Genomic DNA, 26,070 nt, shown 5'->3' on the forward strand with positions numbered 1-26,070 from the left:
GAGGGTCCAGAGATTCACAGCTGGAACCATCTGTAAGCCATGTGGTGCCGAAGTGACCTGGCTCTCCACGGCATACATACACACAAGCACACACACACACACACACACACACACACACACACACACACACACACACTGACACACAGCTCTTATTGTCTTGCTCGCTTTCTCTTTGCTCTTGCTCTCTCCCACCTCATCACTTTCCATGAAGCCCTGTCGCTGTTAGTTGTTGCCATAGCGACGGACTCTCTCGGTGTTACCATGGAAACAGAGTTTGCATGAAACCTCTGCTCTGCTCTCCTCGAGCCACCCACAGCTCCCTCTCAGAAGAGGCTCTTCAGCGAGCCAACAAGAGCCACCACACACAGGAAGTGTGTTAGTCAGCAGCTCCATACTTCCCTGGGACTCTGTGCTCCCTTGGAAGAATGAGGGGGAAAAAAATATGTTTTTTGGTGACTGTTACATATCAGCGTCACCACTCCTTGTGGAGAGATGGAGAGAGGGGAGGTGGCGCCGGCTACTGTGACATGTGAAAGCAGTCGTGCCTGTAGGAATCTGTTTTTATCAGTGCAGTGCAGTCTGGTTAAAACAACACGACGGTTTAAATTCCTCACAGCCTTTTGTTCCTCGCTGATTCTTTTCATTTCCTTTGGGCCCGCGGCCTTTAAATCCCAAAGCAGTTTAATAATTAAACAAGGCATCGCAGGGGTTGATAGAAGCCTAATGAAGGCAACTGATGAGGGAGTGTGTATGTATGTTTGTCTGTGTGTGTGTGTGTGTGTGTTTGTGTGTAAGTCTCTGTGTGTGTGTGTGTGTGTGTGTGTGTGTGTGTGTGTGTGTGTGTGTGTGTGTGTGTGTGTGTATGTGTGTGTGTGTGTGTATGTGTGTGTGTGTGTGTGTGTGTGTGTGTATGTGTGTGTGTGTGTGTTTGTGTGTGTTTGTAATGTGTAATGCTTGGGGCTTGAGTGAGCATAAGTGATCCTCCAGCTGAACCCCGATGGGAGTGGATGAGATGAGAGAGAAGGGGAGAGAGGAGAGGAGGGAGCCAACATGTGGCCAGCCCAAGGGGTGCAGGGCAGGCGGTGTGCCGCAGCCCTCTGAGTGCCCGGCTCCGACTTATGGATGGCCGGGTCCTGAGGAAGTCGTTTGTAACTGCGCTGCAGTTATGTATACATCCTGTGTCTTGTTTTAGCAGCGGGGGGAAGCGGCTGTCAGCGGCCTCTCCGCAGATGAAGCGCAGACCAACTGCGAGCCAGCACTGGACTTTTACCTCTCCGCTCCACTCTTCCCCCTCCACCCCTCCTTGCCTCTCTCCATCCCTCCCTCTCTCTCTCCATCCATCCCTCCCTCTCTCTCTCCATCCCTCCCTCTCTCTCTCCATCCATCTCTCCCAGTGGTAGGCTGGCGGCCATGCGGTCCCCTCACAGAGGGGGTCGGCCTGTGTTTACGTCTTGTGAAACTCATTAAAGTTCCATTGGCTCTTGAGAAGCTCATCTTCCTCTCCTCTGTGTGGGGGGGTGCTCGCAACTGATTTACGGTCCAGAGAATGTGGCCGTTTGGGTTGGACAACCCCAGGCAGACATAGACATAGAGATTGTTTGTTGGCCACGTGTTGAAAAAGCAGGGACTTGATGAGTCTGGTAGAGAGGGCGTAATTGAGTGCAGTTGTTTGTGCCTGAGTTGCACACGAGCTCGTAAACAAAGCTATGAGATTTTTCCCGCCTGGTTGTAAAGAGACACACACACACGAGCGCGCACCCATGAGATCTGAGGCAGCACCACTAGCCTGCCGACCGACTTACAGAACGCTGGCTGTGCCCTGCATTCTGTTTGATGTTCACAAGTTCAAGCACCCTAACATCATCATCGTAAAAGCGTCGAAAATGTGGTTGGACCTTCCTGCTGGGGTGCGGTGAGCACTAGTGTTGGCACAGAGCCACTGGTTTGCGCATGATGTTCTTGGGCACGTGTCAAAGGAATGGGTGACGCTGGGGCACAAATGTTTGGGTGCAACTTGTGTTTGTGTTGTTGATCAGTGTTTTTGGGGAGGGCCTGTGATTCATTCAGCACTGATTCACTTTTCAGCAGGCTGGCTCTGGCAGGATGAACCACACTTTCTCCTCCAACTGTAATATCAGCCAAACACCCACCCCACTTCCCTCCATGAGGCACTCTGCTATTCACGAGCTTGTTTGGGACAGTTTGTGTTTGAGGCTCGCTCTGATTAGAGTTTGGTGGATTTACAATTCAGACCAGATACTTTATGTCCATCAGTTAGACCTGTAACTCTGTTGGATACTAAATGCGAATAATGAAAAGTGTTTATGCGTGTCTGAGTGTTTAGTGCTTGTAGTCAAGATCCAGACTCTTGTATTTTAAGGTCTTGTGTCATGTCTTTCTCACAAGATCTCCTTAGGCAAAGCTTCTCCAATCAGCTCCCCTTTGCCAAACTCATCCCAACAGATCCCAAAGACCATCGTCCTTATTAGTCCTTATCCTTTGTTTGCTCACATTCTCTAACACAAATAAGGGTGGATATTTATCCCCTGTCGCTTCAGAGAGGCAGGCGAATCCGCAGGAGTGGGAGAATTCAGCTCTAAGAAATCAATATTTTATTAGGTTTTACGAAGCAAGGCAAACACCTCCCCTCTGCTCAATTACATCTTCACATTTCTACCGTGTGTCTTGTCAAGTTATCCTCCTCCATTTACCACAACTCTCTTCCCTCTGCACCTTTCTAACCTTTGAACTTTCTGTGTATCTTTTCTTTTCAACCTTTTCAACCACTCTTTTCTCACTTTTACTCTCTGTGCTCTGGCAGCTATCTCTGAATCATGAGAGACAGAGAGGGATTAAAAAAGAATGAGAGAAACATCTGTTTATGAGGGGTAAGAGAGTGCTTCTGGAAGGTTCCAGGTCACACTTCCTGCTTCACTACTGCAGACCCCTTCCTCCTGTTGAGTCGTTACATCACACAGTAATAGAAATAGCCACAACGGCTCTGTCCCTCTGCCTCTCTTGAAATTGCTTTTGCCATTTTAAACGGATTTCAACTGATTGAGCGTTCGAGCAATTTTCCCCCGTTTCATGTTCCCCCAGCTCTCCCATGGGAGTAAAATAAAGATCGGGCCTTCGTTAGTTTCACTGCTTCCGCTCTGCAAGTACTAAACACTCTCTCCTGGGCACTGGCTGGCGTGGTGAGAACGGCCTCTTTGTTTGCAAACGGTTTGCACTAAAGGGTGACTCAAATTGCCGTAATGAGGGAGCCATCAAACTATTAGTGTTGAGCAGACATTCGACTTTGCTGATGGAGTTGCCAAAACTTCATGGTGGAAGATATACAGTATGGTACAGCTTTGGCCAGTGAATGTTTTCTGATCATTTTACTGCCAAGGTTAGGTACAGTATGTATCCTATGGGGTTACAGAGAGAGAGAGAGAGAGAGAGAGAGAGAGAGAGAGAGAGACAGAGAGGGAGAGAGGGAGAGAGAGGGAGAGAGACGGACAGGAAACAGCATCCACGCTACACAAAGAGTAAATTACCCAGCACTCTAAAGCCCAGAATGTTTCCATTCTGACGTGCTTACATTAACTCTGGTCCACAGAAAAAACACATACACTCAGGCAGATGTGAACACACACACACACACACACACACACACACACACACACACACACACACACACACACACACACACACACACACACACACAGCCTAAATTTCTCATTGCCGAGCTGTGGTAAGATGGCTGCTTTTTGGTGGGCATGTGAGAAACACCCAGTAGCTCCTGGCAGGGATTATGATGTTATACGGGTGCCTGTCTGCTGTGTGTGTGTGTGTGTATGTGGAGGCCCTTTGTGGGGCTGTCTGGGGACCACACCCAGGAGGGTGTGCACCACCCCTCCTCCCCAGGAGCGGGCCTCTGATGTGGGCCGAGAGGAGGGTGCTGTGCACCACAGAAACCTGGCACACCACGGCACACCGCGGGCAGCCAGCCTGCACACTTTTTCCAGGCCTGCCTGCAGACCTTCCCCAGCGGGCAGAGAATGGGCCAGGGTGCACCAGTGGAGGAGGGAGAGATGCTCTGACGGCCTTGTTTTCCACAGTAGAAATACACACACACACACACACACACACACACACACACACACACACATACACACACACACACACACACACACACACACACACACACACACACTACCAAATGTCATACATTACCCACTAGGTCAACTCATAGACTCAAATAGCCATGCAGTGTACTCATGTCATTCCATGTTAATATATGGTGCGTCCTCTTCTCTGATGGGGCCAATCATATTTACTCCCCATCTCCCCGCTCAGCAGCTCTCTGGCTGGGCCCTCTCTGGAGCATCGCCCCTCTCTGCACTTCCTCTGCCCCATATTATCTAGGCCTTTGCACTAACCTTGCCCATGGGAAGCATATTTCAGCTGAGAGGAATTTCCGGTGCTCCTCCAAGCAGCAGGAGAACACAGTGATGAGAGAGAGAGAAGCGCACTCACAGGAAGTAGGGACAGCAGAGCTTCTTTTGACGCCTCAGCCAAGGACTGTGTGCAGTGTGTGAGAGTAAGCATGTGTGTGTGTGTGTGTGTGTGTGTGTGTGTGTGTGTAAAAGATCTTCTCTGGTTCTGCAGACTTCATCTTGGCACCATCCAGGGTCACCTCCAGCTCACTCACCCTGAGCTGGAAAGGGCTTTGACCACCTACTACAATAATCACATCTGCCTTCCTTAGCAACTTCCTTCAGCCTTCACTATAGTTCCCTCTAAACACACACACACACACACACACACACACAGTAGTCTCACACACACACACACACAGTAGTCTCACACACACAGCTTAGCTTATATCAGTGGGGGGTGATGAAGACAGGGAAGAGGGGATTGGAGAGTTCCTGATGAGAAACAGGCGGCTCTGGGAGAGGGGGATTTGTGCGTACAATGTTGAATTTGGTGGGGTGGAGAGGAGAGGGATGGAGTGGAGTGCGGTGGGGTGAGTTGTGGAGGAGGGCCGTGCTGCCTCTGGCTGCACACAGGACGAAAACAATAAGCTTGTTATGATTATCACTACTACTGGAAAAAAACAGCCAGCGCCCTAAAAACAGAATTGAAGAAAAAAAAATGGAGGGAAAAACTAAGGAGGGATGGGACTGAAGGAAGAGTGAAATCCCTACGGGAGTTTTGGAGGGGTGGAGGGGGTCATCCCCAGTTCCTCAGTGTGGCGCCGCACAGTAGCACAGTAGGGGCAAGTGAACAGCACATCACATCCTGCCATTCTCTCAGCAGGAGAGGAGGGGGCTGATAAACACCTGCTGGTCTGATGAACACAAACCTGACATGACAGGTGTTGTAATTCTAATCGGGACGCTGGTAATTCATTTAACTGGACATGTCCTGTCGGTGCAAATGAATTTGTAGTGGGGTTTTTAATGGCCCGTCTTTAACAGTGGACAGAGAAATCGGCTGAAGCCTGCCCAGTTCTCTCATCTGGCGCGTGCTATGTTCTCTGGCATGCCGCTCGACAGAGTGAGCTGATCCACGGGCGATTTGTCAACAGGATGTGTCCTCAGTTGGGCTTTAAGGGAAGGGGGTGGGGCTCAAGATCTAATAGAAATCCAGATCCACTTGGAAACAACAGCCGTGCACCCATTCTTTCATCCCTTCTTTTTTAACTCTCATCCCTCCGTCCGTCTACTTTCATATCCCTCTCTTTCTCTCTCAATCCCCTCTCTCTAGTGGAGTGGTGCAAACTCCCCAGTCTCAGCCCACATATGGCACGGGAGGGTAAGGAGCTTGGCATTAAGGCCATGGTGTGTGCTGTGGCAGTGGGTGATCTGGAACAGGTGTGGCCATGACCCTCTGACCACCAGGAGCTCAGATGGCAACCTGGTCATCCCGAGCCAGCTCACTAGTGTCCCCACATGTCACACCGGCACCGTGCACTGTCCACTGTCACTGCTCTTAACAGTTCCTATACCCTGTTGAGCAGGAAAGCGTTCACTGTGACAGCGGAACAATGGGTGAGGCTCTCAGCTGATGTGAGACAGCTTAATGAAATATCTCAGCTGTGTCTCCCCGTAGTCATGCGTGGTGATGGACACTCTAATAAAACGGGATGCTGATACTGTTTTCTAGCTGTCTAGATCATGGCATGGAAGTCTAGTGGAGATATCCCTGGGATATGACATTAATGAGCATTTTTTATGATTAAAGGTAGCCAATATTTTTGTGGACTGATGAGTAATTTGATTTCCATGATTTCTTATCGTGTCTTGGTTGCAAAGCAGGATGAAACGGGGGATGGGGATCTAACTGGATAACACACTCACATTCACACTGCAGACCATTAAGTCCCTCTTGCTTTTCACCCCCCCACCCCAAACTGCCCTGTAAATAAATAAATAAATAAAAAAGTCATGGCTAACATCAGATTAGGACGTCTTAGTTCTCTCTAAGGATGAGCGGATCAACCCGTAACATTAGATTTCGGAAACAGACCCTGAAGGCTGAGGCTTTTCTGTGGGCACCGACAGCACAACTGAAGGAAAAATACGGCCAGACAAAATAATCGATCTCACAGCTCCCAAAATTGGATTTGAGAAAAACACATTATTATAGTGCAGGGATCCTGTCACATTACCACCAGATGCCTGCTGCCCACATGAAATGCCAAGCTCTGCAAGGGGCCATCGCTAGCCCGCTTAAAGCGTCTTGGGTGAGAGGTCATCAAAGTGGCTTCAAACAGCATTACCTGTGTCAACAATGTTCGACAAACTAAAAGAGCATCAGGGTGCTATTGTTAAATGAGTTGTGAACAAAATTCACAGATTTAGGTGGGGTAAATTGTAGTGTGTGTACCTTAGAAGCAGTGGTGTTTCTGATAAGGAGTGTTTTTGTTCAAGTAGATCAAGCTGGGTTATGAAATATGAACTGGTACACAACGCTAAGCACCTGATCAGAGGGTAGAGCAGCAGCCTGGCTAATTGGCTGCTTGCCTGTGGTTGAGCAGGAGCATTACCTGTCCTCCTCCAGCTCTCACTGAACAACAATGGCAGGAGAGTGTATTGTATCTTGTTTCAGCGAGACAGGTCGCAATCATTAAAGATGACAGTCACCCCATTTACAAGCTCCTCATCCGTTCCACAGTAGGGAGTGCAGGCCTACTGACATCTGAGGTGCGTGTGAGCGGCCATCTTTTCTTTTTTCTTTTCCTTTCCCTCAGCACTTGTCACAAACGGCTTTTGTTACGGTGGCAACTAGGCAGCAGAGCGGCCATTAGCGAGAGCCACAGTGTTCTGTCGGGGTGTAAATAGACGCGGGCAACCTGTTGGTCGTCTGCTGGGGGAGGCCGTGTGTGTGACCGTCTGCCGTGATTGGAGACGAAGCGGGAGATGTCGTCGCCTCTGCTGGGTTCCATTAAAAGATTAAGGTCAGACTGGTGTAAATTAAGGCGGGCCTGCCAGTGAGCTCAATGACCCCCTGGCCTCCGGGTTATTCCCATGGGGGGGTTACTCGCTTGCTCGACTGGGTGGGGCATGGGCAGGAGTCGCTTTTTTTGGGGTTGCCATGGAGACAGGGCTCAGGAGCGGAGAGTTGTCTGTCAGTCAGTCTCTGTGTAGTTTGCAGCCATTTGGGTGGGTGACTGGGATTCTTACTGGTTGCAAGGTTCCAGAAAGATCTATTGTTGTAATCTGTCCCATGAAATATCAGGTGATGTACTGTAGCCATATCATATATAAATCTTTTAGTTCTGTATGTAACAAAATGCATGCTCATAAACCTGCTGCATATGTGTGGTTTACGAGGCTGAGAAAAGACTTTTTGCATTCTTTATAGCTCTATTTCTCAGCAGCCTCTGTGTCATTAAACAGCTGAGATTAAATGTGTGATTGTCTTTTACGGGCCATTAGAATATCCCCACTGAAATATCCTCTCTGGCTCCAGACCCTGTCCACTCCATTGTCCTGTTTAGTCCACTTTATTACCCCCCAGTGTTTCACTTACTCTCTCCATGCCTGTCCAGTCCCCATGAGAACGGGGCACGGGCTCATCAATGTATTGACAGCAGCCGATGAGGCAAATGGACTGCACAGCCTTGTTTTCTTTTCGATCAGGTTTTTTTTCCCACTGGCCTTTTCTTTTTTGTTGCTGTGCTGTGATCAGATACTGGCCCAGCAGAGAAAGGACCAGGGCCTGTGTGATTAAGCCATTGAATATGGTAAACCTGTAGAAATGGGTTTGGGGCTCTGACAAAGATGAAAGCGATGCTGTTAATGAAGGGCCTGTAATGGCCCCCCTGCCCCTCTAAGGTGCTTTAGAATTGCCCCCCCCCCCTTTTCTCTTCGCTCTCTCCCTCTTCTCTCACAGGAGACCAATTAGCCGAACCAGATTGGCTGGATAGAACGACAGACGCGTGAAAAATGGAATGGCAAAAAGTTTAATTAGTATGCAAAGCCAACTTGCTCGGGAGCTGAACCTGGATGTCCAAGTTGTTGGCTTTGTACCTTTCTTTGTGATCCTATAATGTGTACTGAATTGCATTATTATACAGAGAATGTCCATGTAACACCACCGTAGTGCTTTTTGGGCCAGTTTGGGCCAGTTTGGAGCTGCACCGCCAATCCTGTCTGACAGGACTGATGGGGTTCTGGGCAGACGGCGGGCTGTGGGGATGCCTGTCTGACCGAGTCTGACCCCATGGTCTCAGGTGCAGCGTCTCTCTCTGAGCACACAACAATTTTTCCCAAATCCCTCTTTTTCCATCTCCCTCTTGTCCTAGCACTCTCATTCGCAAGCTCACATTTTCCTCTTCATCAAGCGCTCTGACACCATTTCTTTCATTCTCTTACATCACTCCTCTCGCTCTCTCTCTCTCTTTTTTCAAACGTGTCGTCTCTCATGTCTGCTGTCCTCTCCCCGCTGTTGGTGGGTCTTTCTCTCTCCCTCTCTGATTCCCTCCATGTTTGGGCGGTTTGGAGTGTTTACTCTGACGGAGGGCTGGCAGTTGGGTCGCGTGTTGCTGCAGCTGCTGCCTGCTGGTGGATGGGGCTGGATGATCAGACGTGGCCCTGGACAGCCCCCATACTCACTCCCCCCACTCTGAGTACGTCAGAGGAGGCAGAGCTGTCTCCTACAGCATCCCCCCCCACACACACACACAAACACACACACACTCACCCCAAACCAAAGACTTGTGACAAACAATAGAATTAACATACCAACCAAACAAAGAACCAGCTAAGAGGAGTATTCGGTGTTTAGCCTGTGTCAGTGCCAGTTTGGAATGGGACAAACTTAACGGGGTAAGATGACACTTGATAGGTGGCGAACAATGAGTTGGTTTTGTGGGTCAGTGAGTCATTCAGGTCATCAATAGCCACGAGTGGTGTGACTGATCATGCTGGAGGTGTTGCTTTAATGAGGTCCATCTGTGAACGTGGTCTGAGGAGAAAATGGTTCCTCTACCAGGCACTTCCGCTGTTAGAGGCTGTTCCCCTGGGTCTGATTGATTGTGGTGTTTACGCCTTTGTTCCTCCATTGTACAGAGCCCTAGGGCGGCCTTGTGCCGTGGAAAGACTAGAGCCTGAACAGTTTGTCGCTAAGTGAGTCCATGTGGGCGAAAGCACAGCTCCTTGGGCTTGGGTGGTGGGAAGGGGTTGGGTTTGGTGTCTGGCTGTAATTTAATTCTTATCATATTCATGTGTGGCTTCCTAAACAAAACAAACACACTTACAGTCCTGAAATACTCCTTTGTGAGTTGTCCTTTTGTTCTCCTACTCCTCCCTTCTTTCTCATTATCTCTCCCATTCTCTTCTTTCTCTTCTCCGATACTCTCTCACTCTGTACCACACCCATGTAGTCTGCTTTTGCAATCGTGACAATATTTAAATACACTTGGGCAAGGTTACTTCCATTTCTCAAAGATTACCCTTCAAAGAATGCATCCCCTCCTCCCCTCCACACACATTTCCCTAGCCAGCTCTCTCTCTCTCTCTCTATATATATATATATATAGCACCCATCTTTGTCCCAAGGAACAGAGTGTGGAACACCCACGCTACCTCTGTGCAGTTGGCTGTGCTGCATTGAAATAGTTTGCGGCGGTGTTCGGGCCACCACTCCTCCTGTCTCTTGGACGACATGCACAGCTAAACCTATCACACGCTGTATTTTTGGAAGACAGACGCCCGGGCTTACCAAGGAAGTGCATTAAACGGAGCTGCCTGCCCGGCTGGCGCGACAGGCCAGAGAGCATATGTACAGTGGTCTCAACGGCGGGGGGGAGCCAAAGAGGATAGGGAGAGAGAGAGAGAGAGAGAGAGAGAGAGAGAGAGAGAGAGAGAGAGAGAGAGAGAGAGAGAGAGATGGAGGGGGCTGGCAGGCTCTGCTGGCTGACTCCTGAAAGAGGATGGAGTGGGTAGCCAGGGGGACGTCAGGTATTCTAGTCCAAGCACAAGTCATGTTTGTGGCTTTTTCCAGGTTTTGAGGACCTGTCATAAAGGGAGCCAAAGATCGGTGGGCCGAGATAATCGGTTTGTGTGGAAACTGGTCTCCAGTGAGTGAGGTTCAAGCAGAAGAGGTCATGTACTGGACATGGGACATGACCCGGACAAGAGACTTGGTCCAGTAATTAGCATGGAGGTTAAGCAACCACCAAAAAGTACCGTATACCCACACGTGCAAAACAGAAAAACAGGAATCACAGAAACCTAAACAAAGCACCTCCACGCGCCGCTACCTAATCAAAGATTAGGTCCCATATGGAACAGACCATGGAGCACACAGAGAGTAGGGGGGTGATGGGGAACTCCCACCGAGCCTGCAGGGCTAATTGGGTCATGTGGGTCTTCCCCTCGCCCTCCCTGCGGCAGGAAGAGGCAGCCTGGCTGTCTTTGTCCGTACTGCCCTGGGCCCTGGCTGAAGGGCCGGCTCTGTCTGCCCTGCACTTTGTTCACAGTGGGCAGAGTGCTAATTGGGCCATGCAAAGGGCTCACATTCTTTCCCACCCGAGGGGTCGGGCCGAGAGAGCGGAGACAGCGCCCTCTCAGTGCCCACAGGAGTCCGGCATGGGCCGGCATGCACAAGATCACAGAGGCCTGAGAGGAGATGGCCACAGTCAGGGTGGTAGGGGTGCTCAGCAGCGAGCTTCGGCATGAATGGACCATTTTGTCTCCTTTGTGTTGTATTGTGAGTGTGTGTGTAGTGTGTCTGCTAGTCACCTGCGAAGACCTGGCGGGGTTTTGTGTGTGTGTGCCGACTGGCGGCCGTGTGGCTGCTGTGGAAAGCGTGAGCTGAGGATGGTGCCGTTATCCCACACGGGGGCGAGCTAACCCGCAACACCCCCGTCATTAGCCCCTCACAAAGAGGATCCGGGAGTCTAATCCCACCTTCACTGCACACGCACGCACGCACGCACACATGCACGCACGACACACACACACACACACACACACACACACACACACACACACATATATGCACTGCATACGGACATAACATGCACACAAGCTCACACAGACATGCTGTGCTCCCACCACAGGACTACCAGCTGCAGCATTCAGAATCTTCCGGAAGGGCCAGGAAATGCCACAGAGACCTTAAGGAGGCGTGAAAACTCTAGGATGAAAGCCTCTAAATATTGTCACTCATCTGAGGAATTGCAGGGCATCATGGGAATTAAAACACATTTAGACCGAATTAAGGAGGCACAGGGAGGAAAGGGGTTGTCATCCTGATGGATTTAAGAATATAATGTTAGCATCCTTTTGCGTACAGAATTTTATGTATGATCTAGCAGCAGTATAGGGAAACAATGGACAGAGTTTCTGGAAGTTTCTACCAGAATGACTGACTGATTCTTTAATTCCTCACCTCTATCTGTCTCTCCAGCTGCCCAGACATTCCTTTTCACTCTCTCCCTCTTTCTTTCTATCCTTTCTCTCTGTCTATCATCCTTTCTTTCTTCTCCGACACACAAACACCCCTCTCCCTCCTCTCTCTTTCCCTCTCTCTCTCTCTCGCCCCCTCCCTCCTCCCAACCCCTGCACCACAGCCTGGCATGCTGGAGGCTGGCAGACATACAGTGAGTGTGTGTGTGTGTGTGTGTGGTGTGTGTGTGTGGTGTGTGTGTGTGTGTGTGTGTGTGTGTGTGGTGTGTGTGAGGGGGAGGGAGCGAAGGGACCAGAGCTATCTCTTAGCCACTGTAAGAGTGGAGCCGGCTGCTTTTGCCTGAACCTGTCGGTGCTCTGTGTGTGTGTGTGTGTGTGTGTGTGTGTGTGTGTGAGGAGCCTGTGGGAGTCACATGACAGAAGAGAGGGGGACCGCGAGGACAGCCTGTACTCACTTGGCCCATATCCCTCTGTCTGTCTGTCTGTCTGACACCGTCTCTTTCTCTCTGTCTGTCTCCCTGTGCGTCCGTCTGCAGGTCCACGAGTGCCTCTCTCTCTCTCTGCCTCTCGCCCGCTCTGTGCTGAGCTGAAGTCTGGCTTCATTGTTTCAGTCCACTCTCCGCAGGTAGGAACCTTTTTGCTATTCTCCCTCTCTCCTCCTTCCTCTCCTCCACCTCGATCAGGGCTTCCTCTCTCGCTCTTTCTCTTCCTCTCTCTCTGCCTCTCTCTCTTTTCCTCTCCCTCATGTCTCTGGTTTGTGCTGTTTCATTTCTCTCATGCTTTGTGTGTGTGTGTGTGTGTGTGTCTGGACTGCAGAGATGCTGCGTCACTGTGGCTGATGCTCTGGCACATTAAGAGTGTGTCGCTGTGCGGGGAGCCGGGCTGTTTCTCAATACACCGGCTTTTTCCTCCGTGGCTACCGCTATGTCTCCCTCTCTCCTCTCTCCCTCTCTCTCATTTATCTTTATCCTTCTCTCTCCTTCCCCTTCATGCCTTTTCCTGCTGTTGCAGTCCCAACTATCTGCTTACTTATCAATGAAAGCCTACATGTAATTGCTATGTTGTGTTGTATTGATCTGATTTCAGTATATATTGAGGCTATCTGTAATGTTTCAGTCTATGCTCATGTGTTTGTCACACCGATGTGTGTGTGTATGCATGAGAGTGTTCGTCTGTGTGTGTGTGTGTGTGTGTGTGTGTGTGTTTGTGTGCCGTGGTAGGGAGTGTGAGTTTAGATGCACCAGGGACTGTTTGTGTTATCGGCTGGGCTAATGGTAACGCATGAGGCTAAGTGATGGTGACGCGGGCTGTCTAGACAGCATCCATCATGCTCTCACCAGGGCCACACTCAGGCCACGCGCCCATCCACCGCAAGCATGACTCGGCATGTTAACGGCCACACAAACAGCACAGGCAGCAGGTAGAGCTATACACTCACAGTGACATTTTATACGAAAGCCATTGTTCTGCTGCCTGCATATACAGTAGCATGCACAGCATACAGCATATACAGTCATTTACAAACGTTGTCTTCTTTTTCTTCCTCCAGTCCCCTCATTCTTTCCTTTTTTTCTTTCTCTTTCTTTCTTCCTGTGTTTTCCCCCCTTGAGCACGGCAGACAGTCACAGTGTCTGACCTTTTCTCATTCGTTTAGTCCCTGCTCTCTCAGGCCCACATGTCAAAGCCGCATAAGGTCAGGCTGAGAAGCTGGCGCTCCACGTTCATGCGTCCCGCCTCGCACAGAAACTAACCAGAGGAGTCTGTGGCAAAACCCTGTGGGACTGGAGAGCATTTCGTCTCACCCGCACCAAAATATCCAGCGGCCATATTGCGCTAATATGGCGCTGTCTGGCCCCAAGTGCCTTCATTTACCAATAGTGGAGAAGTGGAGTGTGGCGTCGGTGGCATCTGCCCAGGGTGGCCTCGGCGACGAACAAGCAAACCCTTCATTAGGGAAGGAAATGAAGGCCGTGCTGCAGAGGGCCAATTGCTGTCCTTATTGACGGCAGCAAGTAGAGCCTCCGTTTCAGACTGCGTCTCGCTTCAGAGGCAAAGCAGGGTGGCTCTGCTTGTCTATGTGTGTGTGTGTGTGTGTGTGTGTGTGTGTGTGTGCATGATTGTGTGTATGTATTTTTTGCATAGCTATGTGTGTGGCCTTAAATTCTAAGAACTATGTGCTTTTTTAAGTCTTTTGAGTTATTCAAACAATATGAAGTGCAAAAAACAGACACATGAGAAGACACAAATAGCCCCAGCAGTGCTCAGTGTTGTTCAAAGAGGACACAAACACCAAACAGATGGATTGTAGGGTTTTTTTTCACATCCTCTACTTATCTCCTCCGTCATCTTGCTCTGTTAGCGTTCTGTGTCCAGTCAAGCCTCCACCATGCGCCTAAAGGCTGTTTTATGCTTCTGCGTCGAATCGATGGCATACCCCAGCAGACCCCTCTTCGTCGCCGCGAACCCCTCTCCGACCCCTCCGCCATAGCTCGACGTGCACCTCCAAAACATTGTAACTGTGATTGCTCAACTCGTCCTGTGTGTTGATAGAGTGGAGAGAGGAGGGGGTGGAGGGGGTTGTAGCAGACCTGTGAGGCCGGACTGTTTAGCAGGACAACAAGGGAGGCATGCAGGAGACAGCTCCCCCAGTGAGCCACTGCAGCAACAGAGCCAATGATGTAATCACCAGAGAGGAGGGGTTTGGGGGAGAGTGGTGGTTGCTGACTGACTTGACAGGTCAGAGCATTTCCACTCTATCTCTCTCTCTCTGTCTCTCTCTCTCTTTCTCTCTGTCTCTCTCTCTCTCTCTGTCTCTCTTTCTGTCTCACTCTCTCTCTCACTCATTCTGTGCCACCGCGGCGTGTGCACATCAGCATCGACCGCAGCTCCATATCGGGGGCAAAAGTCAGATTGCATTATGTTGATGCTGTGTAAAGTGGGCCGTGCAATTGCTTCTGGTGGCGAATCCATGACCTAAGTAGACGCCCGTCACACCCCTGTGTGCCACCCCCTAGCCGAAGGGTGGAACTGGCTATAGGCTGGTAAGCGTGCATGCTCACTGTGACTCTCTCGAGGGCACTATATGCCCTATACACCCTGCCACTCACCTCCTGAGGTCCTTTGTTCTGAAACAACCCAATCACACACACACGCACACACACACACACACACACACACACACACACACACACACACACACACACACACACACACACTGCACACAAGCCTGACATTTTGGCCAGTTAGCAAGAGGCTGTAGCGTGCTTTGTGGAACCACGTGTAAACCTGAAAAGTGGCCAATGCCAACCCGCTGGTGATCTTCAGCAGCCCTCAGCTGACACCGAGCTGTGAGAAATGCCCTCTGTAAACCCAACCAGCGGCGTGAGTCTGAGCATGGCACTGAATGTCCTCTCCCAGAGCAGCGCGGCGCCGCAAGATTTGATGAGGGGCTGAGCTGGAACTGAGCGAGTCGAGGCTGTAGCTCACGCAGCTCCGAGGCCTCACTGCCTCTGCAGTTGCGGTCAGTGATGGAGGGCTTTGTCAGACCACGTTAAGAGGAGCCTGGGCAATCCTACAGCTCTGCGTGCCTGGACAGAGGAGTGCTAGTGTAGTGTGAGCGTGAGAAAATCCATATGGCTCAGGGAAACAGTGCTTCTGTACTCTGGGCAGTAGGTAGTGTGCTCTCTGTTCCTGCTCCTGCTCAGGGGAATTCAAAGGATTGGTGATTCTGCATTCCCTTAGGCCTGTTATATAGGAGAGAGAAGAGAGGGAGAGAGAGAGAGAGAGAGAGAGGATGAAGGGTGTAGAGGAAAAAAAATGGCATTTATAAAAATCCTTAAGCTTTAAAAGGATGGGTAAATGTATGCAGGTGCTTATCCCAGAATGCTTATGCTTGAGAACAACACTGAACTCGTTTCTTATTCTGACATGTTTAGAGGACAGCAGTGGGGGAGTTTGGCAATCAGGGCTTGAAAACGAAATTATTTTTCAAACGTTCCGTTCCGAACGGTTCAGATAGGCCTATGTTTAACGTTTTCGTTCTTGCATGCGTTCCGCCACCAACATATCGGTCCTGAACCGGTTCGGAACGCAAAATATCGTTCGTTCTTAAAGTTCCGGCAGTGTTTGGCGGGCCTATCAAGTCTATTTTTGTGGACTTTACCTTAGAATAGACGTAGGCTACTCATTATTTCCCCTTGATTTAGCCTATACCGTAGCTATGGCCAAAAATAATAAATCACAGGCGCATCCAAAACATTCAGATGGGCTATCCATCCCATAGCCTACAGACTTACTGTAGGCCTAACCTATGCCTATAAATAATTTCTTATCAAAAATATTTCTGGATACGTGCTAAACTCCTTACCTGGTTGTAGCCTTTTGGAGTTTTATCCATATGGAGATCTTCAAAGGCTTGCGCTATAATTCCAACCCTGTTTATAAACGAACCTGTCTGTTGCTGACAAGGCCTATCTCAAATTTCCTGTTTAACTCTTCTAGGCTACATAGAATAGGCTATAATTGCGCAAACATTTCAAATCCGACTTTAAAACGACAAGGCATGGACAGGCAAAATAGGCTATTGCATAGGCTACAAACAATTTCAAATCAGTTTCAGTAGCCTAAGCCAGTGTTTCTCAAACTTTTACAGACCAAGGACCACTTAACCATTAGAAAAACCTCCACGGACCACATAGCTAATAGACACAATAGGCCTACTCACTGAACCCACCTTGCTTATTGTCTTTGCACCTTGCTTATTGTGTCAGAGGATTCATATGATTTAAATTGGCATAGCTTACATAGGCAGTATTGCAGAACTTTGGATTTACATACAAGTTGGTTCAATATTGCAAACAACGCATCTATATTATTTTTTACAACAGCTCAAGGACCACCAGTGGTCCCCGGACCACACTTTGAGAAACACTGGCCTACTTCACGAGCTGGCCTAAGATCGAAGTGGCAGGCGGATAGGTTACACTACAACAGCAAGACAAAATATACCCATTTGGACCAAAGGTCCATTTATTCATTTTTATTTCAAACTGCAGAAATCAAATTATTAAGCTGTTATATAGAAGAAAAAAAAAACGTTATTAACCGGTTTTGTGGATTTCAGAATAACGTTTCTGTTCGGAACAGTTGAAGACCATTTTGTTTTCGTTTCGTTTCCGCTCCTCGTAAAATTCCGTAAAAATTCCGTTCGTTTTCGGTTTTCATTTTCGTTCCTTGAACCGGTTCGGAGCCCTGTTGGCAATGGTCCAGATTTATTAATGCTTATGCAAAGCAGATGTTTTCTGGAGTCTCCTGGTAGACACTGAGAGGATGTTCCCATTTTGCTAAGTTAATATTCCACTGTTACATCCATCAGATGCATGTATCTTCTTACACATCAAACAGTACACGATGTTGTAGCCTTTCAAGCCAACATGTCTTTTATATGCTCACTACTCTGAAAACGAGTTGATATTTTCTCACAAACCGCTGGGCTTTTTCGTCATAGCAGATTTCACCAAGGTTACACACTCTAGCGCCTCTGTTAGTTCAAAGGCGATGAAAGATGGGATCAGTCCTTCACTGGCTCCATGGAAGATGAGCCTGGTCCACAGCAGCACGATTTCAAATTCATGAGAGGCTACCCTCTGATTTCTCGTTAAAAAAAAACCCAACAAGTTTATTTTAACCCTCGCCTTCGCAAGAGATACATGGGCACACAGATGGCTGCTGGGAGTGGGGTCTGTCGGTGAAGAGACAGAGTGGGCGGTGCTGAATTATATATGTTCAAAGCATGACTAGGACCCAAGAGTTAAAGAGGAGAATGTGGAGGTGGCGTCCTCCCCTGGGCTCCTCTTTAAAAATGTAGGCCCTCTCCGCCGGCTCGGCGCTCTGATGGGCTGGGAATGGGTTTTTCTGCCAGACACTGGCCTTGTGAGGTATGGAGAGGTCAGCCATTTTAAAATAGGCAACTTTACACTTCCTTGGACAAGCCGGAACTTACCTGACCTAGACTAAACTTGTCTAAAACTTTGTAGGATAGCATCTCAGGAGTGAGTTTAATCCTTCCAGTCAATAACTGGCTTAGCAACCAATGAATGATAGCCCTGGGACAGAGAGGATATGTGAGTGATCAGGTGGCTATTGTTGTCATAGCGACTGTATTGATTTTAACAGTATTATCACTCTTTCAAAGCCACACACTTTTATTTGAAAGTAATGTGTGCAGCTTCATGTTTGCAGAGTCATCAGTCATATGTGGGCTTGTGGAGCTCTATGGTAATGAGTCACCTGGAGACAGAGAGAGTCACCTTAGTGATGATTCATCTCTGCTAGCATCAGTGTATTTGTTTAGAGAGCGATGTTTACAGCAAGGAGTCACAGGATCGCCTTTGATTAATGGAACCTAAAGTGTGGTGCGATTGTTATAAATACGAGTGCGAAAGTAAAGGCCCTTGTATAAACTGTGAAAGAGGGTGAGCACATGTTGGCCTACGCTGAGAGCGAATCGCCATGGCTCTAAGGTGAACATAGCAGTGCAGCATGATGGGGCTTTGGGCCATCTGTTTAGTCTAATTACTGTATATTTACTGGAGAATGTGAAGCTCACTATGGGGCATATTGGTCTCCTTCGTTTAATCTACAGTAACAGATGATACCACATGTGTGTATGTATTTCACCATGGGGCTTATTGGTCTCCCTCGTTTAATCTACTTAACAGATGATGCCACATGTGTGTATGTATTTCACCATCGGCCATATTGGTCTCCTTCGTTTAATCTACGTAACAGATGATACTACATTTGTGTATGTATTTCTCATCATGCTGGCTCTTCTTGAGCCATAGCCATTAGGGCTAGTCATCACTAAGGGTTCTAGGTGCCAGTAGCCTGACGAGCCAGACCCACATCAAGATGTACTGTATGGTCTGGGAACTTACCATTGGCACTGCTCAATCCGAGGGGCGGGATAAATGGTTGTCTTTCAAATTTCCTCTTCACGCAATAGGATAGCTACAACTCATGAGTCCCATGCATTGCTCCACCAACGGAGCTAGTTGGCTAGTTGGTCAAACTTTTGCCAATTTAAAAAAAGCTTAACTCGAGTGGCGATTCAAAGACCGCTGTTCGCCAGCAGCAGCATCCATCTTCTTTGTTTTCACACGGAACTGTCGCCGACTCTATACATGATGTGATTGGCCTGATAGAAGTTTCATTTTTCCAGCTCGCAAGCCAACGGAGAGTTGCTAAACTACCCTGGCTGCAAGTTACATTTGCTGCCGCTAGGATACGTCTAGATTTCTAGGCTAAGGTGCCAGGCCACCGTGTCCTAAAGTAGCCTAGCCCACTGAGCCAACTTGCTTACTTAGGCTGCTCATTGGCTCATGGGTGTGTGGGAAAGCATAAATACTCATTTAGATGCTATATGGTCCGAAAAATCACTTAATGACTTCCTGAAAGGGCAGAGGAATGTCTACTACTGTGAGTGTTGTGGTCTGGGGCAGTGCTGCCAGGGTGGTCATTCTTTCCTCTCGCTGCCTTACCAGGTTGCTCACTCAGGGCCCAGAGAGTGTGTGAGAGACCTGATGACCCTGCGGCTGGTGTTTGTGTTGTGTAGCTTATGTATGTGTGTGACTCGTGAACATGCTGTCTGAGGCCTATTTGTGGAGGATGAGTCATGGCTTGAGTGTTGGCAACATCTCCAGCAGCATTTGTTTGGAGCGCAGGAGAAAAGCGCTCACTTTTCCGCTTCGACTCCCCATGGCGCTAGCTGCAGAGGCTTTTCTCTTCTTTCTCTTCTCTCTCTCTCTCTCTCTCTCTCTCTCTCTCCCCCGTGACCCTTTCCGTCTCACTCTCAGTCTCTCACTTGCTCCTGGCACCTTCACCATCGCCTCAACACTGTCTCCTCTCCTCCTCTCATCAAACTATTTCTGTGACTTTCTCTTCCTCTTGTTGACTTCTTCTTCCTCTTTCATCCCCACCCCTCCTCTCTCGTTCTCTCTTTCTCTCTCTGTCTCCTCGCTCACTTCCTGTCGGCCTTTCACTATCTCCCTCTTGACCCCTCCTTATACTTTTTTCTCTTTTCTCTCAAGGCCATCACACACACACACACACACACACACACACACACACACACACAAACTCCAGCCTATCAAAGGGAGCATTCTCCCACGCCCTCCCGCTCTCTTCTGGAGGAGATCTCGTCCCTGATATCTCTCTGGCCCTGACAACTTTACTGAACTTGGAGCAGCTCTCCTCTGAGCTGCGGCTTTAAGAGGCTGAAGGAGGATTAGGTCTTAGGCTTTTCAGGGCTTCCAGGAACAACAGCCATGACTTGCTCTGTCACCATGGATGATAACTAGAGGCTCACAGGGCTGTTTTAGTAATGTGCTAACCCATGACTTTAGACACACGCACACACACACACACACACATGCGCGCGCGCATTTGGAATATTCAGTGGAATTCTCCTCTTTTATCTTTTAGCAGAATGCACCCTGCCGCTGAGACACACGTATATTATTGGGCTCAATAATGATGAGGCAAGTGATGGGGTGATTTATTAGTTGCAGAACAGTAGTCAACAGTGTGGGTCATTTTCAGCTAAAGGGAAGCCCTCATGGGCCCCATCAATCAGGGGTTTACAGCCCCCTCACATTCACATTCACATTCACAGTGAGCCCCCGCCAGTCCCCCCTGAACCCCAGCACACATCCTGTAAATATATCAGTGTGTGAATAAGCAGGCTAGCAGGCCTTGGGTCAGACTCACGGTCAGGACTTAGTGTGCTGAAATACTGCAGATTTCTTTATGCTCCAGCGCACTGTTGCAAGACTCCTGCCTTCATGGCTTCTATTTTATCAAGCGTACAGACGTATAAAGACCCATAACTAAGAGGACATTCATAACCCTAATAACTCATTTATGGGTTATGGAGCTTCTAGCAAACCTGGTGAATGCAGGGTTATTATCTTGTACATGTGTCTGTTGTACGGGTGTCTCTGACCCCTGATGACGGTGTGAAGCTATCCTCTGATGCCTAGTCACTCCTCGACGCCAGCATAGAATTTTGGCTTTTCAGCTATGCTATCCACGACGGAGGAGACTTCTCAAAATGGCTGTGGGGAGGTTGGTTGGAAGCAGAGTAGCAGTCCTCAGCACTTAATCTCCAGTCATCAGAGTCCATTAAACCCTGTGTGACAGGGACAGTCTGATAAGAGTGTCCGTCTGTCTGTCCTGCCTCGTCCCGCCCGCTCCTCTCCCATCGGCGCAGTGTGATTTATGGCCGTGGTTCAACCCCCCGAGTGCTCCCGAGCTTTTAAGCACTGCTAGATCTTAAGGTATCGAATGTGAGCACTTGTATAGATGAATAAGATTAGGACTATTTAATTAATTAAAGTAGTGTTGTAGATCTTTTAAGTGCTATGGCAGACGGTTGACAGGGCAAATAGAGACAAATGACAGGGAAAATAGAATTAGAGACGAAATGTGAAATTTAAAGCACTTGGTTTAGAAATGATGTTCCACATTGTTGTATGTTCTATATCATATACAAAGTGACATCTGTTTGAACATTTTGCTATTGTGTGCGAACTATGATGCAATTAGAAGACAATGCCATTAGAAGAACAAACTTCTGGCTTTCTTGTACGTCTTCCACATTCTGTCATTTTCTAGCAGTCCGCATTAGGGAGCTAAATGAGCTTGATGGCCATTACTCTCTTCTCTGCCAGTCTCTTGGCACTGTGTGTAGCACCTTTCCCAGTCTGCACATGTTATGGCTTGTCAATCAGCTCAGTTTACCAAGATGGCAGCTCTGACTCCTGTGTACACAGCCTTGTCACTCTTATGTAAACAGAGACTTAACATCCAGCTCTCAGTCCTTCAATGTTGCTGAAATAGTCTCATTCAGAATCAGAGTGTCTTGTTATTGTTGTATAGGCCTAACATATGTGATACATAAGGTTGTAAGTATTTCCACATTTTGAACAGGTTTTTGTACAACATTTTAGTCTATTTGTTTTTTCATTCATCCTGTGCCGTGTTAATTACTTCACCGGTCTCTTAGATCATAGCCTACCCTACACGGGGTAGCCGTGGCCTACTGGTTAGCACTTCGGACTTGTAACCGGAGGGTTTCCGGTTCGAACCCCGTCCAGTAGGCATGGCTGAAGTGCCTTTGAGCAAGGCACCCAACCCCTAACTGCTCCCTGAGCGCCGCTGTTGTTGCAGGCAGCTCACTGCGCCGGGATTAGTGTGTGCTTCACTTCACTGTGTGCTGAGTGTGTTTTACTAATTCACGGATTGGGATAAATGCAGAGACCAAATTTCCGGGGTCAAACGGGATCAAAAGAGTATATATACTATATATACTACCCTATCTGCAACCCTGGCCACCATTTTGAGTCTTTCTTTTCCAATAGCTGAGCTACTGACAGCTCATGAGTGTCCCGCAGGGAAGCAGTCTTCCTTGTGCCAGTGTGTCTCAAATCATTTGGTGCATGCCTGCCCTAAAAACACACACACACACACACATACACACACACACACACGCACACACACACACAAACGCACACACACGCATGTGTGCACGCACGCACACAGACGCACACACACACGCATGTGCACGCACACACACACACACACACACACACACACACACACTGAACAAAGAGAGGGGGTGTTAATGTTCAGTAGCCTATAAATATGTGTTTGGCTTGGTGATGTTACTCTTGTGGCTGTCAACGGAACATGACACATCAGTGAGAGGAAATCAGGGAAGACTGCCTCATTGTCTGTTGCAGTGATGTAGTACAAGAACCATACTGTCTGTGAAAATAGCTGTCAAGGTCTAACAGCTTACTCCTCAGAAAGTGAAATGTAACTGAAGAAATGAACCATACTGGTCCTCTACATTGAAAACAGCATCGGCAGGTTTCACAAGATCTGACAGAGCAGATGACAGCTCGCTCACCTTGCACAACGCTGAAAAAATGCAGCCTGTAATTGCATCAAGATACTAATTATTTAGAAAGGGTGTCTGTAGCTCACACTTACAAAACACTTATGTAGTACACACTCCAGCACACACACACACACACACACACACACACACACACACACACACACACACACACACACACACACACAGCTCAGTGAGGAATAAAAGCAAGCACACAAGAATAGTTACTTTCATTCCATTCTTTATCATTTTGCTTAACAAATGACTTATTTAAAGTCAGCTAAAGTAAATGTAAAGTTAGCTAAGCTGTTTTCCTGATGATGTCTATTTATACCATTTCTGATCATATCTTCTCCACCCAACTGAACTACTGCCCACTCACTGACTTATTGCTTTAATTGTGCTTTTGGCCTACTTGGCACACTTCTATCTCACATGTCTATCAGCTAATGGTGTATAAGCCTCTGTGTGGATGCTGATATTTGTTGTGAAGTATTGTGTGTATGTGCCAGGTCAGTATGTGGGGCTGAGGTGAATTTCCACATGAGTGGACAAGGACGATTCTTTTCTATTCTGTCCTTACCTTGGGTCTCTCCCTCTGTCCACAGGTGTAAATTGGACATTGTGTCTTGCTGACAGTCCCCCGCTGGTTCCTTCACTATCCTGAGTCCCTACAGAGGGAGTGAGGCCCTCACCTGACCCGACGAACACTCGCTACTGCAGCGTAGCACCACCTCAGCAGGTACAGCTGCGACACCACTGGCACACACACACACACACACACACACACACACACACACACACACACACACACACACACACACACACACACACACACACACACAGCCAGACAACACCAGCACTGGCGCACTCACATACACACTGGTGCACACATACACATAATATATTGGTATGACAATCCTCAAAGCGCAAAGAATACAGAAGAAATGAAAGTTGCTGTAATCTGAATGAGAGCGTGATTGGAGAAGATATAATGCTTATTACTGAGTGATTACCAATTCAGCTCAGATTAGTGACATGAAGTGCACATCCTCAAGTCCTAATGTCAAATTTGAATGTATTCATTACCCTGTATGAAGGCACACATGTGTTTTGATTGAATATGTCCAATGTAGTCTGTATGTAGTATACTTACCCATATGCAAGTAAGGCATTCTCCTGTATGTGTCAGACTTTGTGTTGGGTGCATGCAGTCCTCCAGCAGGCCTGTGCGAGGCTGTGTTATGCTGTGTGAGTGCTGTTGAGGCTGTGTTGTGCTGTGTGAGTGCTGTTGAGGCTGTGTTGTGTTGTGTGAGTACTGTTGTGCTGTGTTGTGTTGTGTTGTGTGAGTGCTGTTGAGGCTTTGTGTTGTGTGAGTCCTGTTGAGGCTGTGTTGTGCTGTGTGAGTACTGTTGTGTTGTGTTGTGCTGTGTTGTGCTATTGAGGCTGTGTTGTGCTGTGTGAGTACTGTTGAGGCTGTGTTGTGTTGTGTGAGTGCTGTTGAGGCTGTGTTGTGTTGTGTGAGTGCTGTTGAGGCTGTGTTGTGTTGTGTGAGTGCTGTTGAGGCTGTGATGTGCTGTTGAGGCTGTGTTGTGTTGTGTGAGTGCTGTTGAGGCTGTGTTGTGTTGTGCTGTGCTGTGTTGTGTTCTGTTGAGGCTTTGATGTGCTGTTGAGGCTGTGTTGTGTTGTGTGAGTGCTGTTGAGGCTGTGTTGTGTTGTGTGAGTGCTGTTAAGGCTGTGTTGTGTTGTGTGAGTGCTGTTGAGGCTGTGTTGTGTTGTGCTGTGCTGTTAAGGCTGTGTTGTGTTGTGTGAGTGCTGTTGAGGCTGTGTTGTGTTGTGTGAGTGCTGTTGAGGCTGTGCTGTGTTGTGTGAGTGCTGTGTTGTGCTGTGTGGCTGTGTTGCTTGTGTGTGTGAGTGCTGAGGAGGCTGTGTTGTGCTGCTGTGTTGTGCTGTGCTGCTGTGTTGTGTGCTGGGTGTGACTGCTGTTGAGGCTGTGATGTGCTGTTGAGGCTGTGTTGTGCTGTGTTGTGTGAGTGCTGTTGAGGCTGTGTTGTGTTGTGTGAGTGCTGTTGAGGCTGTGATGTGCTGTTGAGGCTGTGTTGTGTTGTGTGAGTGCTGTTGAGGCTGTGCTGTGTTGTGTGAGTGCTGTTGAGGCTGTGTTGTGTTGTGTGCTGTGTTGTGTGAGTGCTGTTGAGGCTGTGTTGTGTTGTGTGAGTGCTGTTGAGGCTGTGATGTGCTGTTGAGGGCTGTGTTGTGTGAGTGCTGTTGAGGCTGTGTTGTGCTGTGCTGTGCTGTGTTGTGCTGTTAAGGCTGTGTTGTGTTGTGTGAGTGCTGTTAAGGCTGTGTTGTGTTGTGTGAGTGCTGTTGAGGCTGTGTTGTGCTGTGCTGTGCTGTGTTGTGTGAGTGCTGTTGAGGCTGTGTTGTGTTGTGTGAGTGCTGTTAAGGCTGTGTTGTGTTGTGTGAGTGCTGTTAAGGCTGTGTGTTGTGTTGAGGCTGTGTTGTGCTGTGCTGTGCTGTGTTGTGTGAGTGCTGTTGAGGCTGTGTTGTGTTGTGTGAGTGCTGTGCTGTGTTGTGTGAGTGCTGTTGAGGCTGTGTTGTGTTGTGTGAGTGCTGTTGAGGCTGTGTTGTGTTGTGTGAGTGCTGTTGAGGCTGTGTTGTGTTGTGTGAGTGCTGTTGAGGCTGTGTTGTGTTGTGTGAGTGCTGTTAAGGCTGTGTTGTGTTGTGTGAGTGCTGTTAAGGCTGTGTTGTGTTGTGTGAGTGCTGTTAAGGCTGTGTTGTGTTGTGTGAGTGCTGTTAAGGCTGTGTTGTGTTGTGTGAGTGCTGTTGAGGCTGTGTTGTGTTGTGTGAGTGCTGTTAAGGCTGTGTTGTGTTGTGTTCCCCCTGTTAAAAGGGGCTGTGTTGTGTTGTGTGGGCTGTTAAGGCTGTGCTGTGACACACACTGAGTGCTGTTGAGAGACACACACTCACGTGGGCCCGCAGAAGCACCCAAACAAAAGGCATCTAATCAGGGCACACACACACACACACACACACACTCACACACACATGCATGCACACACACACACACACACACAGCACAACCAAACGCATCTAATCAGGGCACACACACACACCTCCACACACACATGCTCACACGCACACGCGACGCGACGCGACGCCGACGCGACGCTGACGCACACACACACCCTGCCACACGCA

General features: G+C 48.6%; 1 protein-coding gene across 21 annotated transcripts in view; it reads left to right on the plus strand.

The window, feature by feature from the left end:
• The window catches only part of map2 (microtubule-associated protein 2), an 87,739-nt gene that overhangs the window by 14,303 nt on the left and 47,366 nt on the right, over positions 1-26,070 (plus strand). For all 21 annotated transcript variants that reach the window (XM_048238260.1, XM_048238266.1, XM_048238250.1 and 18 more), the window contains exons 2-3: positions 12,449-12,537; positions 23,481-23,614. The gene's annotated coding sequence lies outside the window, so the exon portion shown is untranslated. The remainder of the gene's footprint in view (positions 1-12,448; positions 12,538-23,480; positions 23,615-26,070) is intronic.

The sequence above is a fragment of the Alosa alosa genome, chromosome 3, assembly GCF_017589495.1.
Source record: "Alosa alosa isolate M-15738 ecotype Scorff River chromosome 3, AALO_Geno_1.1, whole genome shotgun sequence".
Classification (NCBI taxonomy): domain Eukaryota; kingdom Metazoa; phylum Chordata; class Actinopteri; order Clupeiformes; family Clupeidae; genus Alosa; species Alosa alosa.